General features: G+C 37.5%; 1 protein-coding gene across 12 annotated transcripts in view; it reads right to left on the bottom strand.

Moving 5' to 3' along the window:
• DMD (dystrophin) overlaps positions 1 to 14,679 on the bottom strand; it is a 1,153,352-nt gene that overhangs the window by 125,264 nt on the left and 1,013,409 nt on the right. The gene's annotated exons all lie outside the window — the stretch shown is intronic.

Raw genomic sequence — 14,679 nt, 5'->3', positions numbered from 1 at the left:
GATTGTTTATAAGCATTCATGTAAGAAACAATTCTACATGTGGCACCAGTGAGACGATTACCTGAAAAGTCAATCTGCAGTTTAAAAAAATGAAAGTAGCAAATGAAAATTATACGATTATACAATTATACTTCACATATCTATGTACACTGTATGTACAGTACTCTTTGACTCACCCCAATTGAATTCCTAGAATCCTGGAATCATTATGAAAAGAGCTCTAAGACCACCTGGTCCAACCAACAGCCTATCCCCACCAGGTCCACTGACTACATCCCTCAGTATCACATCTACACAATTCTGAAACTCCTCCAGGGACAGTGACTCCACCACCCCCCTGGGCAGCCTGTGCCCCCACTCCTTCTGAGGAGAAAGAAGATGAATCTCTTGTAAGTACCTTAATTTTCAACCCTAAGTAAGACTTTTTTTTTTCTTCCTGTCTTTTCTCTGCACACTTAGTTACTTTTGCAGTTCTGAAGCTGACTTATATTCTTTCTAGGAAAAAAAAAAAAGATCTTTTTATCTCTGATGCTCCTGGAAAAGAACAGCAGCTTCTTACTACGCCTATTTCTAAGCCAAATCATGCTATCAAAGTGTCTCCACTTCATACTGCCATGTGCTATTTTGATAAGGGATTATTAATAACATAATAAAGAAAAAAATGTTCAATCCTCCCTTTTCCTGATTCATCATTGCCAGGTCTACTAGCGTGCTAGCCAAGCACTATAATCCCAATGTAAAATGCAGGAAAAAAGTACTTTTTCCCCCTTGAATGTTCTCACTTCTGAATACAATATCTATCAAATATAAGCCAATTTTAGAATACCTTTTAATCCACCAAGAACACAGCTTACAATGGGAAAGGGAGAATGGATTTAATTAAGTTCTATGCTGTCAAATGACTTCATTTTCTAGTTTTAGACCAGTGATAGCAGAGTGGAGGGGTCAGGTAGGTCTCACCTATTCAACTCAATGGAGACTTTTACCTTGGAGTTTAACTTCTTTAAATTATTGCTCATTTGAAGCACAGCACAGCATAATCTCTTCTGAGGTCAGAGTGTTGTCCTTTCTGTAAGGGTATTTAAGGGTGCATACCGTATAATATACAGACACCAATTCTACAATTAGGCTGCCCCAAATGCTGGCAGGTTATATGAAGGTGAAGTAGTAATTTTTACTGCTTATTAACATGACAAAGTAGAATTTAAATTAATATTAACAAAATGCAACCTATAAAGAGTGAAGACAACTGTTAAGAAAAAAATGGCTGGATATGCTCAGGCTTCTGAGGAGAAATGGCAAGAAAAGAAGGAAGATCATCTATACAGCTGTATTCAGTGCAGCAGCAAAATGACACAAACTGTTTTTTACAATTTGCTTCACCAAAGAAAAGCAAAGGACAATTTTCTGTATTTAATAAGTATGCATAGATACAATACTTATTAAAATAACACTCCTTTAATTCCCTCACCGCACTCATAGCATTTCCAAAGCCTCTTGACCTTGACTCCAATCACATCCAATCTGACTGCATATCAAAGGAAACCAGCTTCTACAAGACCTTCTTTAATGTTACACAGCAATTCTCCCCCCAGTAGCTGAAAAGCCTCTTTCTTTTCTCTCCATGACTCAGAGCTGCCAAACCAGTATGTTCTTTACAAATCAATAAACAGGAAGATCTGATCTACTGTACTTTCAGTAGCTGCTCAATTCAGCTACTCGCTGCTCCTTTATATATTAGGAGATAAGGATGGATTTAAATAAGGACACTTTGCGCTGTTCCTGAAGAACAGTCAGGGAAAAGGCACTCGATAGGTATTGTTCTTAACTGGCTGAACTTCAAGCTTAAGACTTGATCTTGACTGAGTCTAAGGCACAGGAAAGGACTATTTTCCTCATGAAAAGTTTGGTAATCTGAAACATCCTGAGTTTAAAAATGGCATTGTGTGTGCATATTTTCCACGTGAAAGCAGAAAAAATGAAAAACATTGTATTATCCACGTGATTTACATTTGTTACAAAGGCTACATTCCAATGCCAACATCTCTAGGTCATGATGGGACAGTATGCTTCATCAGATGAAAAACTGACTGACTTTATGCAATTCTCCTCTCAGAATAAATAAATAAATAAAATCTAGCATGATATTTATACTGCATCTTGTCTGATTTTTTTTTTTTAATCTACAAATGAATTTTACAAGGGAGTAAAGTGTAATAAAAATTCAGGAACCATCTTAAAGCCCTGGGCACAAAACCTTAGAAAAGAGGGTGGGGGGGAAGGAAAAAAGACAACCCGTGGTCTCCTTGAAATAATATGTCTATTGTGAACAAACAGCCATATCTTCTTAGGCATTTGTTTTATAATCCTAATTCAGTGAACTTCAGGCTTCATAAACATCTATGTCTGATGACAGAAAGTTAAATATTATGGTCTAAGTAACAAACACATTCACATTTAGAGGGAATAAAACACTTGTAAACACTGTGAAATCTTACGGACAATCATCTTCAGGAAACAGTTTTTCTCTTAAAACGCATCACTTATTTTGAATATAAAATATTCTGTTGGAGAGGCCCAGCATTGCACATCACCACTGCTCCTGTAAAAGCCATCATGGATGCCGGTAGGAGTTCTACAGGGAAACTGTCCTTTTTGTTTCTGTATACTATATAAAATGTTCTATGAAACTGACATGAGCTGAGGATGAACTCAGCTGTTTAAAATTACAAGAAATTTCTGTGTAGTTTGAATCTTGAGCACTTTATTGGTGAAACTTCACAATTCTTGACTTTCCAGTCCCATTATTTCTTTTTTGTCATTGCCTTTTATATGTAATTTAATCAGTCTTCCGAGCTACTTTATACCAAATACCTTGCACAATATTATAGTAATAAAGAAAATACCTTTACTTGGGAACTGTTTCTTCACAGAACATCACTGCACCACCTACAATGTTTTGATTCAAAAATTATATCAGCTTCATGTATACAAACACCCATTGACATCTCATTATAGATTCCACTCTAGTTGGGATGGCTTTCCTAACCACATCTTTGCATATACACACAGGCAGTGTCTGTAAATACCCTTCTGAGTTACCCATTCCTGCTTCCATTTTCTGCATAGGCTGGGGTGAGGGAGGCCATGGGACTGGCAGCACTGTGAGCAATGGCCTGCAGAGTTTGTCACTCTGAAAAGTCTGTGCTGCAGGTGTTCCTTTATACCAGCATAACTACGCCTGAGCAACAGGGATTAATATGGAAACAGGTATAAGCTGCTGAGAGCAAATATTACTTAAGCTGCCACTGCTACCAAGAAATCTATGTAGTCATAATGTGAATTTAGTGACGCAAAACTTGCCCAGAAGAGAATTACAAAGAATTTAAAAATTATAGATGAGTCTTACAAATATGTATCAAAGCAATGACAGGAGTTGGGCTTGATCCTTATGGTCCCTTCCAACTTGGGATATTCTACAATTCTATTCTATATTCTCCTTTTACTTTTTGAGCTTGGACAAAAGCTCCCTGCTGGCCTTCTGGCACTTCTGCCTGACTTTCTGCTCCTCAGACTGGACCACTCGTGACCTTGGAGAAAGCGATCTTGTAGCATAAATCAACTTTCTTACACTCCTTTCCCCTTCATTGGACTCTTCCATGCAGATCCCTGAAGATACCAAAGTCTACCTTTCTGTAAGTCCAGGGATCTGGTCTTGCTTTTAGCCCTCCTCTCTCCTCTTAGGATCCTAAACTCAACCATCTCTTGGTTGCTTTCTTTGACCTTCCAATTCCCAATAAGTCCTTCCTTGTGAGTATGAGGTCCAGTAGACCACCTGTCAATCAATTATATCTGGAAAGCAGATATTGAGGCGGTTTCCCATAGAGCCCCTGACCTATGAGTGCGAGGCTATTTCTAGTTTTATATAAAGGCCTCATTCACTATTTCAGAAAGATGGGCAGGTGCAGCATCCACTGTGATGCCATCCATACTGCTCTCAGCTCTCAGCTGGCACATCATCCATCCCCAGGCACAAGAACATGCATTCCAACTATCCTCCAACTCCTTGTTTTCCTACCTTGTACTTCCCACAGAACCCCACTACTGCAGCTCTCCAGTCCTGCATACAATCCCAACAAGTCTCCATGATCCCAACAAGATTATAGCTCTGCAATCTCAAACAAATCTCTAACTCGTCACATTTATTCCCCATAACATGTACAGTATTGTGAAGAGTATAGGCACTTCAACGAGACACACCAGCATGCTGATTTCCCAGAAAAAACGTCTGGTTATTTTCACATAATTGTGTCTTGGAGGTACTGCCTGGTTTTCAAACCCCTGCTTGAGGTGACCCAGATCAAGCCTTGTTTTGTTGATTTTGTGTTCCCTTTCATACACATCACCACAGGACCTTTCCTTGTCAGCCCTGTCCATCACTCTCTCACAGGCCTGCTGGTAACATTCTCCCACATTGTTCCTTGTTTAAAGCTGTTCTTTATGTATCTTATGTATCTTGTCTACAGCTCCATAAAACATACTCCTCAGAGCTGACCGTGCAGATCTACAAGATTCAGTGATTTCTGTCCTGCCTTCGGCATAAAGCTGAAACTCTATATACTCATTTCTGTATTGTAGGGTGGGGAAAGCAATAAGAAGAATATATGTGCTACCCTTAGCCTCTGGAGGATTATTGATCTTAAAATGAATCTAACTTTGATGCAGTTTGACATTTTCAAAGTCAGTGGGAACAAGGGACCTGCCACTAGGGAAAGAATGTCATCTGTAGTAAGTCAAACCATCTAGTACGGAGCTCATCATGGCATATATTCTTTCTAAGATCAAATCTTACTTCTGAGATGAAGGCATCTGTACAGTACTTTGAAATGTCTCCACATACTTTTTTTTTTTTCTTTTTTTCTTTTTAACAGTCTTTCTAGCCTTCACTATTACTCAACATTTGTAAGAATTATAGGTAGTATACTGTGATTGTGTCTAGGCACCATACCCAATTGGAGAGAGCCTAGGGAGATGAACAAGAGTGACAGCGACCCACAGCGAAGGGCTGAGCGAACAACTGCAGCTAAGACTGATGAAGAGAAGTCTTAAGAAATCAGGAAACAGAGACAAGTCCTCCAGCAAATCAACAGATTATCCAGAATAATCTGCTCTCCATGTCTAGGGCAGACAGGACAAGATACAATGACCTTAAATTTCATCAATAAGGATTTGTTTGATCAGAAAAACAAAAAGAAAAAGAAAAAAAAAGGAAGAAAGAAGGAATCTAGCAGTAAGAATAATAAAGAACAGGAACAGTGTGCCACATGAACATCTTTCTCTCTGGATGTCCTTGGAAACAAATCAGACAACACATGCTGGGAACGACTTGGGTACAGCTGATTCTGCCTTGAGCACAATTTTGTTATTAAGTTCAGTTTTATTCAAAGGAGTTGCCTGAATATGAAATGATAGTTACAGTCCTCTATTTCCATACTATGAAATACAGTAATTGCTACTATGGTAGTGGTATCTGATTTAATTTGCTAAAATCTCAACATGAAGTATTTGGGGGGCTATGAATTATAAATTACGAGGACATCATAACGAAGAAAGAAATTCCTCCATGTGCCGTGTTATTTGTGTTAACTATTCTAAGTAGCACACTATAAAGATACATACTTTTTGCATTCTGTTGGGAAACTGACAAAATTAGGAGAAACATCTTGGAGGGAATAGAAGGAGAACTCCTTCAAGTACAAATCTCAGCTTTTCACCTCTTCTACAACATACTTTTTCACCAAACTTAAGAGAAATCTTATCTCATAAAACCAGAAATTCAGATTTAGGGGAAGGAGGTGAGCTGAGGCATGCCAATTATTCCTAAAACTGAAGATATGTACTATTTCACTCATAAAATTCATTGCATCACAGTCTTTCCAGAATTTTAAAATGCCATAGGCATATTACACTAATAAGTATCCCCCATCATTTCTGGAAGTCCAAGGCAACAATGGTGCTCGCCTCTGAAGGCAATGGAAACGCAACTGATCTGAAAGAAACTCAATTCCACCCTTCTTCACTACATACCAAGACGGTTTCAGCAACTTTAAAGAAAAAGCAAGCTGTGAGATACACTATTTTAAAATATCAAAAATAACAAACACGATCACGTGCCTTCTGTAACTGCAGAAACTTGCTATTTTTTCTCTCCCATTTCTACTTCAAGTGACTTTCAAGGGGTTTATTCTCTCTTCAGTCATCTTTGTATAAGTAGTATCTTATTTCACAGGAAGTCTGTCTGATTCCACTGACACTATTCATGGAAAAAGTCAGTTTCACATGAGTAAATGCATCCGGATTGGGATAGAAAACAATAGAAAAGATCAGCTCCAGCAAGATTTCATTACAAAAGATGCGCTGGGGATTGAATTTTCTCTGCTGAATGCTTATAGAAAAGCGACTTGCAGCAGGGCTGTTAGGGTGTTGATCTCCAGGGCCCGTCTTGAAGTCATTAACACAGAATTATAGAATCACAGAATAGAATCATTGAATCATTGAATTGCTCATGTTGGAAAAGACCTTAAAGATCATCGAGTCCTAGTGCAACCTAACCATACTACCCTAACAACCCCCCACTAAATCATGTCCCTGAGCACCACATCCAAATGGTTTTTAAACACATCCAGGGATGGTGACTCAACCACCTTCCTGGGGGGAGCCTATTCCAGGCTTAACAACCCTTTCTGTAAAGAAGTTTTTCCTGATACCCAACCTAAACTTATCCTGATACAACTTGAGGCCATTTTCCCTCATCCTGTCACCTGTCACCAGTGAGAAGAGACCAATCCTGCTCTTGCTGTAAAATATTGGAAGAGAGTAATAATGTGTCCCCTCAGCCTCCTTTTTCCCCAGACTAAACATCTCCAGTTCCTTCAGTCTCTTCTTGTATTCTCCAAGCTCTTTCCTTGTTGCCCTTCTTTGGACCTGCTCCAGCACCTCAATGTTCTTTCTGTACCGAGGTGCTCAAAACTGAACACAGTACTCAAGGTGAGGCCTCACCTATGCCCAAGAGGGGCAGGTTTACTTCCCTAGACCTGCTCACCACACCATTCCTGATACAAGCCAGGATGCCATCGGCCTCCTTGGCCACCTGGGCACACTGCTGGCTCACATTCAGCCAACTGTCCATCATTACACCAAGGTCGCTTTCAGGCAGCTTTCCAGCCACTACTCCCCAAGCCTGTAGGGTTGCTTGGGGTTGTTGTGACCAAAATGCAGGACCCGACACTTGGCCTTATTGAAACTCAGACAGTTTACATTGGCCAATTGATGCAGTCTATCCAGGTCCTCTGTAGTGCCTTCCTACCCTCTGGCAGATCAACGTCTTAGATCACTTAAGAAAAAACTCATTACATTTAGATTTCAGTGCACTTATAACACATTATAACACATGTATTTACATTCTTGTGAAGGTTCTTAAAATTCTGTGCTCAGAGGCACAGAAAAGTTCTGTAGTGCTGTATAAATGCTGCCCCCATCCATCCCTTGCATTTTTCCAGTAGAGCTTCTGTTATCTGATTATTCTGTTATCCTTACTCTAGATGGGTGCTAAAACATTTTCTAACAGGAAAAGACTGAAATGTTAATTACTGCACTGTTGATGCTGTAACATCAGTCTTGTGGGGCTCTATCTATCAACTTTAACAGTTTCTTGATAGATGTGCTTCTTTTAAACATTCTCTCTTTGCTTTTGAGGCATACATAGAAGGTAACATCAGATGTACCATGGTTAGGCCTTTTTAATATACAGCTGTAGAGACATAAAAACAAAACCTTGCTGTGGCCTTTTTTATTTCATTACATTCCATGTTAAAGTAGCTATTTCTCATTGTTATCCATTTTACGGTTTTCTTTTTCTTTTACAAATATTCAAAATTCCTTCTTCTTTTTACACTTCATCCTGCAAATACTCTTGTTAATGATTTGTAATCTCCCCTTGAAGTAAAGCACTCCTTTCTCTTAACAAGATTTGAAAGTGCTTTTTTTTTGCTTTAATTTTTTTTTCCCTCTTTCTTATTTTTACTCTCATTAAACAGCAACAAAAAATCATGTTGCACTGAAAATACCATTTGTTTCTGAAAGGACAGGTAATACACATGATCTTTGTGCCACAGGGAATGTATCTTTGGTGACTTAGGGAACAGAATGTCATACAAGGAAAGCTTTATTTTATAGCTACCCCAGAACATGTGCCTGCAATTTCCAATAGCAGTTGAATATCACTAATGAAGACTGTTCTTTTATGGCATTAGTTACGTTCTCTCTCTTTCATTGATCTTTTATCAGTTTTATTGCCCGTTTTCCCCAGATCTGTGCATCTCCTCTGCCCTTACTAGCATTAGCTGTGGGAGTAACTGCCTGCCACTGCAAGTAAGAAGCTCAAAGCTCAGGTCTGCACTTCACACAGTATACTTCAAAAAGAGAGATGTCATTCAGTATTGTCTGTACTCAGCACTACTTGTAGCTGATTTTAGCTTTAAACTATTTTCTTTGACCATCTTCAGCTCCTTTCCACTAGCACTGCCCTCTAACAGCTTGGGGATTATCATTCCATCAGTATTCAAAAGACTTCAATTTTCACTCCTAGCTGCTTCACTCTTCCTCCTGTCTTATCTACTTAATTTGTGGTCGAGCATCATCATTTTTCTTTATTGTTTCAATTCACACTTCAAAATCCATGTTGCTTCCTACTAATGCAGTGAAAATACATTTTTTCATACATATAGTAGATTTCTCATTTTATTTAATAATGCTTATAAATAGGTGTAGAATTACACTGAGTATTGGGTTCCACATGTCCCACCAAGCCAAAGAATATACAGGGAAGACTAACATAGGGAATGCATGGAGGAATAGGAATATAGGAAAGTACTTGAAAAGGTGGAAGATAAGAAAAAAACATTATTTCCTGGGAAACATTATGGGACAACAACAAACAATAAAGGATTCTATGTGCATCAGCAGTTTTATCAATCCCATATCCCTTATCCTTCATATTTTCTACTTTTCCCTCCCTTTTTTCTTTGAGAATTCATGTTACATCAATACTGATAAATCTTTTCACTGTAAATAATTCTTACCCCAAGACCTCCCCAGATGGATTGTGTGTCTGGTTTCCCTTTTAGCTGCACAGGATGAAACCAGTAAGATGATGTCTGTGGGGACAGTTTAATTACAACGTGATCTATTCATATTGTTGGACTGTTTCATCCATATGCTTACATCTGGCAAGCTCAAGAATGTAATATTCTGTTTCAAGCTGTATTAAAAGTACTTGCTCAATCAATTGCTGACACAGCATGAAAAGAAAAGCTTCATTTCATGAGATTACTGACTGGAAGGATTAAAAAAACTTTTATTTATTGTTCTTGTCCAATGAACCTTTTGAAGATGGCCTCTCACTCTCAATGACTTAGCAGAATGAGCTATGTCCTAGCAGCTGCTCAGGCTTGGGAGCATCCATATGATCAGTGCTTAATGCTCTCTGTTATCTGACATTTCTTTGTATACAACCACAGCTCTTGATTTTGCACAAAAGCCTCTTTTTCTCCCTGGGCAAGATGTGCATCTAGCACACTGAAAGACAGCAAAATGACTCTTGGCAAATAACAGTTCAAATGGAAACAATTGCTGATAGGATTGATATTACACTGATTGAAGATAACAACAAAACTCCTGTAATAGTGTAATATGACTTGTGAAAGGAGTTGTCTGCCGTAGCTGGTCAAAATCTACGTATTTATGCTTTCTAAGCTGTAAGTTAAATTCAAGTGACATGAAAGCAAAACTTCAGGTATATATATGGGCCACACTGCTAAGCCTTAATGATGCAGAACACTTTCTAATTTAAACCGGAAGACACATTGTCCCATTTCCACACTTTAATCAATTTGAGAATAAAAGGTGTTATATGATATGTACACACACACACACACATCCCACATATTTGCTAAGAATATAGGATGGTTTATGGTTAAGGTTGAAAGTTATACTGGCACAAATGGTGACAGCATATGCATGAGTCCAGGAACATCATCACTTCACATATACAAAAAAAGCATTACCACATAGTGCACTCAATAAATACCATACATTTTATTCAATTCCATAATATTTCCAACAGTTTTCTTTTTTAACTTTTTGACTCCTCTTTTGGCCAAACTGAATGCCTTATTTATTACTGTCAAATCCCAGAGGAATCAGAACATTTCTGAAAAGCTTTTACTGCTTCCCAGCTCAACCCACCCCACAGATAGATCCTGCCATGGCAAAGGAGGGTTCTGTCTTCCCAGTGTGATGGAGCCCCAGCCTGCAACCTGCAGGAGGAGGTGATGCCAAAGCAGTGGCATTTGGGGTAACTGACTACTGACATTTCACAGAACTCAAACATATTAGTGCAAACCTTAAACAGATCTTTTTTGCATATTGGCTCAAAAATGAATGTAACAAACCCTGGAGCATAAATGTCATAGTAGAGTTCTTAAAAATGCACATATCACCTATCTTCATGGCCTCAAATATGAAAAATACATAGCCTTTAACCTCCAGATAAGGTTATAGATATATAACCTTTTACATAGAAAAGGTTAAACTCTAAAAAGTCACATTCTGAGAATCATCTTGGTTGTTTATTATTAAAGGCCATAGAAAACCTCTCAGTTTACCACTTTACTTCTGCAGTTATCTCTATTTCATCACTATTTTTTTCGGAGGTAAATCATTTAATTCTGTTTCACCTTAGCTTATTACTCAGTTATTTGAAAAGGCAGGCATTTGGGAAATCTAAGAATAGAAGAGATCTTGGAGAACCAAGACCAGGGAGCACAGGGATCCTGAGGTGAAGCATAGTTGAAGAAGAGCACAATGCAAGCAATCTGTGAAACAAGGAGTAATGATAGGAAAGATGCAAAGACAAGATTTCCTACACAGTCTGAAGCTAGCCTCAAAACCTGAACTTGCAGCATCTCTATGTGGGTCCCATAAGATATACTGACAGGCAGCTTAATTGGCAATTACAAAACTTTAATTTACTAAGCCAGAAATCCTTTTTGAATGTCTAGCGTACAAGCTATAGTTATCACAGTGACAAGTTGTCACTTGGCCTTCCAGTTAGGCAAATAAAGGGAACAAATGATCTTTCTCTTGGGAAAAAAAAAAAATATAGATAGTGGGAAAAAAAAAATATAGATAGATAGATAGATAGATAGATAGATAGATAGATTTGTGAAAGACTTAATTATGAAGGACTTGTTCTAGAAAGGATTCCACAGAGAAAAAAAAAGTATATTGATTCTTGTAGCTCATAAAATTTGAGTGATTTCTATGAAAGATTCTTACTGTTTCTATAGAATTCCTTTAAAATTCTATGTAAGGACACCTCCAACCCATGCATATCATTTAAAAATAAAGATGGACTTGATTTTACTTTCAGTAAGCCCTTAAACTTGGTTGCTATTTGCTTTAATTCTACAAGATCAGATGCCATAGTTTTATATAAAACTGCATTAACACCTCTGAGATTGCAATTCGTTCTCAGGGATTATGAGAAGTAAAAAAAGCTCCACCACTACATGACAATAGAAGAAGAAGAGGTCATTTGCCCATTATGGAAGGTCTTTGCGGGATCATCTAACCGCAAAATCAAACAGATGCCATTAAAATTAGGTGAGCAACCCCATTGTCCAGACAACAAACAGGGTTAACACATCAGGATGGCTGGGATTTCTAAAGAAATCATACAACAGAAATAAGCTTCTGCAAGCTTTTTTTCTAAAAAAAAAAAAAAGAAACCAGCTCACTTGTAAAAAGCCAAATCATATTTGATAGATAAACTGCAGTGAGCTTACATACTTGAAACAGACATACAAAAAAATTACATGCAGCACTGAGTCTTAAAAATAACTAACTCACAAGGAGATATTTACAAATGGATGATAAAAAGCCTTAGCTGTTCGATGTTTTTTGTGCGTCCAATTTTTTTAACCCAATGAAAACCTCCAGGAACAAAAACATGAAAGTCATTTAACTTTGAAACGTTTCTTGTCTAGCATGCTAGCTTTTCTTTGCCTTTTCTGAATCAATAGCAGTGTTGGTACTATATAGATGAAATTTTACTGCAGTTATAAGAAACCCAAAATGAATGTGAGTGACATTTTTGAAGTCCAGCTCCAGTTCTTACTTTACTTTTTCTGTTTGTCTTTTACTTTCATGTAAATGATGCTATGCACTTTTAAAAATCTACTTACATTTATATCTTAAAAAAAAAAAAAACCACTAAAAAAAAAAAAAAAAAAAAAACATGCCAAAGAAAGTTTTTCTTTTTCTTTCTCTCATTAGAACTTTCTCTCTCTCTGCTCTCGCAGATCCTATTATGCCTTTTCTTTTGTACCCTGGTAGGTCCTTTCACAACCTCCATAGCCTTCCCACAATGTCATGGGAATACAAAAACCAACAAAAATAATCTTCCCACTCTTAGCCAACCAAACCTAAGACAGAAGGCATTATTTAGACAGCCTATTCAGTCACTAACTCCACCATGCAGTAGCATTCCTCTGAACAAACAAGTGCTTTGATTACACACTGCTGGAATGGTAATGCTGGCCTACAGTTATGTGTCAGCAACTGCTTTCTGGCTGCAGAGGCCAGATTCCACTCTGATGATCTGTAATTGCTTTTGACCAGCTAATTTGTATCATTCTGGGTTGCCAGCAGTAGCTGACGTGAGGCTGTAAGTTAGCTACAGATTTCAAAGTGAACTTTGGAAACAACTGTGTGAGAAACCAATAGACTAGTTATGGAACTGAACAGTATATACTGAGACTGTAAAAAGTGTATGAAAACCACATGGGAAAAATTTCCTAGACTACACATATCTTAGAAAAAATAGCCATAAGGACACAAAGGTTGCATTTGATTTTGAAATATCCATCCTTGTAGAGCGCTCCATGGCATTTTCCTAAGAACAGTCACTCTATTAGAGTGTTTCAGTTACCCACACCATCACACTGTCTTATAATTTAGCATTTGTCTCATTCAAGCCAAAGCAATCACAACAGTCAGGGAGAAAAGGGAAATAAACAGCTGAGAAGCCAGAAATAGAGATTTTGTGTTATTAATGTTGCTCGTATGAGAAAACAACTGGTAGGATCAAGTACCTGAAGGGTACTGGTAAAGGAAAAATACAATTTGTGATTGTTCTTAAATTGGTCACTTTTATTTCTTCCTTTTTCAAATGTGGCTGCAAATTTCCTACACTGAGTCAAGGAGTCTTAAGCAAATCAATCTGCAAAGAACTAATAAACCCCATAACAAATATCTTCTTCCATCTTAAATCAGATGCACATTCAGCAGCATTGACTATGTCCTTTTTTTAGTCCACGGACATGACTGCAACATCCAAAGCTACAGATTTGAGATATATCCAGAGAGGTACAATCACTCATTTGTGTCTGCATTACCATCAAGATCGAAACACTGGAAATGTGAGGACTGTCTTCAAATTATGTCAGTCTGTCAAATGGTGCAATTTTAATCTATACTTTTTTTTTTTTTTCTCCCTAGTTTTAAACATTTTAACATGAAATCTTGGATTTGGAGTTTAAACACTGTTCCCTTGAGAAAGTGTGTTACTAATCTCAACTCCTATATCTGCAAAACCATTTTGCCAGCTGAATCTCTGTCACTGTTATGAGCACTTTAAATTGTTGAGTGAAAGAAATGATATTTTCATATTAATTGGGAAATCATTTCCCAAATTCTAGACTGGCAGCTAACATTTCATCTCTAATAGATTCGTATTTGCTATAGTACTATAGTATCTGTATAAAAGTTCATATTCAAAGTATGTTAATCTTTAAGAATTTTACAGTTTATATCTACAAATGTGGATTGTGTGATGCATTAACAGATTTTCTTGCATTACTAGGAACGCTAGAAGTCCTGCTCTGTTTCACACACTATGAAATTCCTCAGGATACTAAGACACATCTCTTCATAAAAACGTATTGTGTCTGACTGTTGGCCAGATTATGATCTTGGAAATACAGAAAAAGGGAATAAATATTCAGTTAAGTGCTTACTATTAGTCCTTGAGAATTAAGAAGATTGAATGGCATAGCAATAAGCACCAGAAAACAGAGAAAAGAAAATCCTGTTTATGAGACAATCTTTTCCAAATCAAAATGAAACCTTAGTTTTGCAATAATCAAGGTAAAATTACTAATAATCTGACTTGAATATTATTTTTTTGAAGTAAAACAAAGCATACAACACAACCGCAACCAAGTATCTGCTTCACACTTAGCAGGAAGGCAAAGTTCTTTGGCACAGGCAGTGCTCTCTAACTCTACAATAATCTGCAAATTGGAGGCCTTTCTTGAATCCTGACCTTTCTCAAGTTAAACAAAATGTAAACAATGAAGTTTAATAAATGTCCTGGGCATCTTGCTCTGTCCTTAAGAACAAGTGGTATGGCTGGAATCAACCTGTATTAAGCAAAAAAATTTTCAGAAGAGATAAAAGATGGACTTTACAACAATAATTACTGGGTTACTAGGATATGGCTTAGGGTGAATATTATTGATGGTATAAAAGAAATATAGCCCTCTGCATTACTACTGA

This window comes from Phasianus colchicus, chromosome 1 (assembly GCF_987193195.1).
Source record: "Phasianus colchicus chromosome 1, bPhaCol1.hap1.1, whole genome shotgun sequence".
Classification (NCBI taxonomy): Eukaryota; Metazoa; Chordata; class Aves; order Galliformes; family Phasianidae; genus Phasianus; species Phasianus colchicus.
Note: the sequence above shows the minus strand (reverse complement) of the source record. Positions and strands in the feature narration are given on the sequence as shown.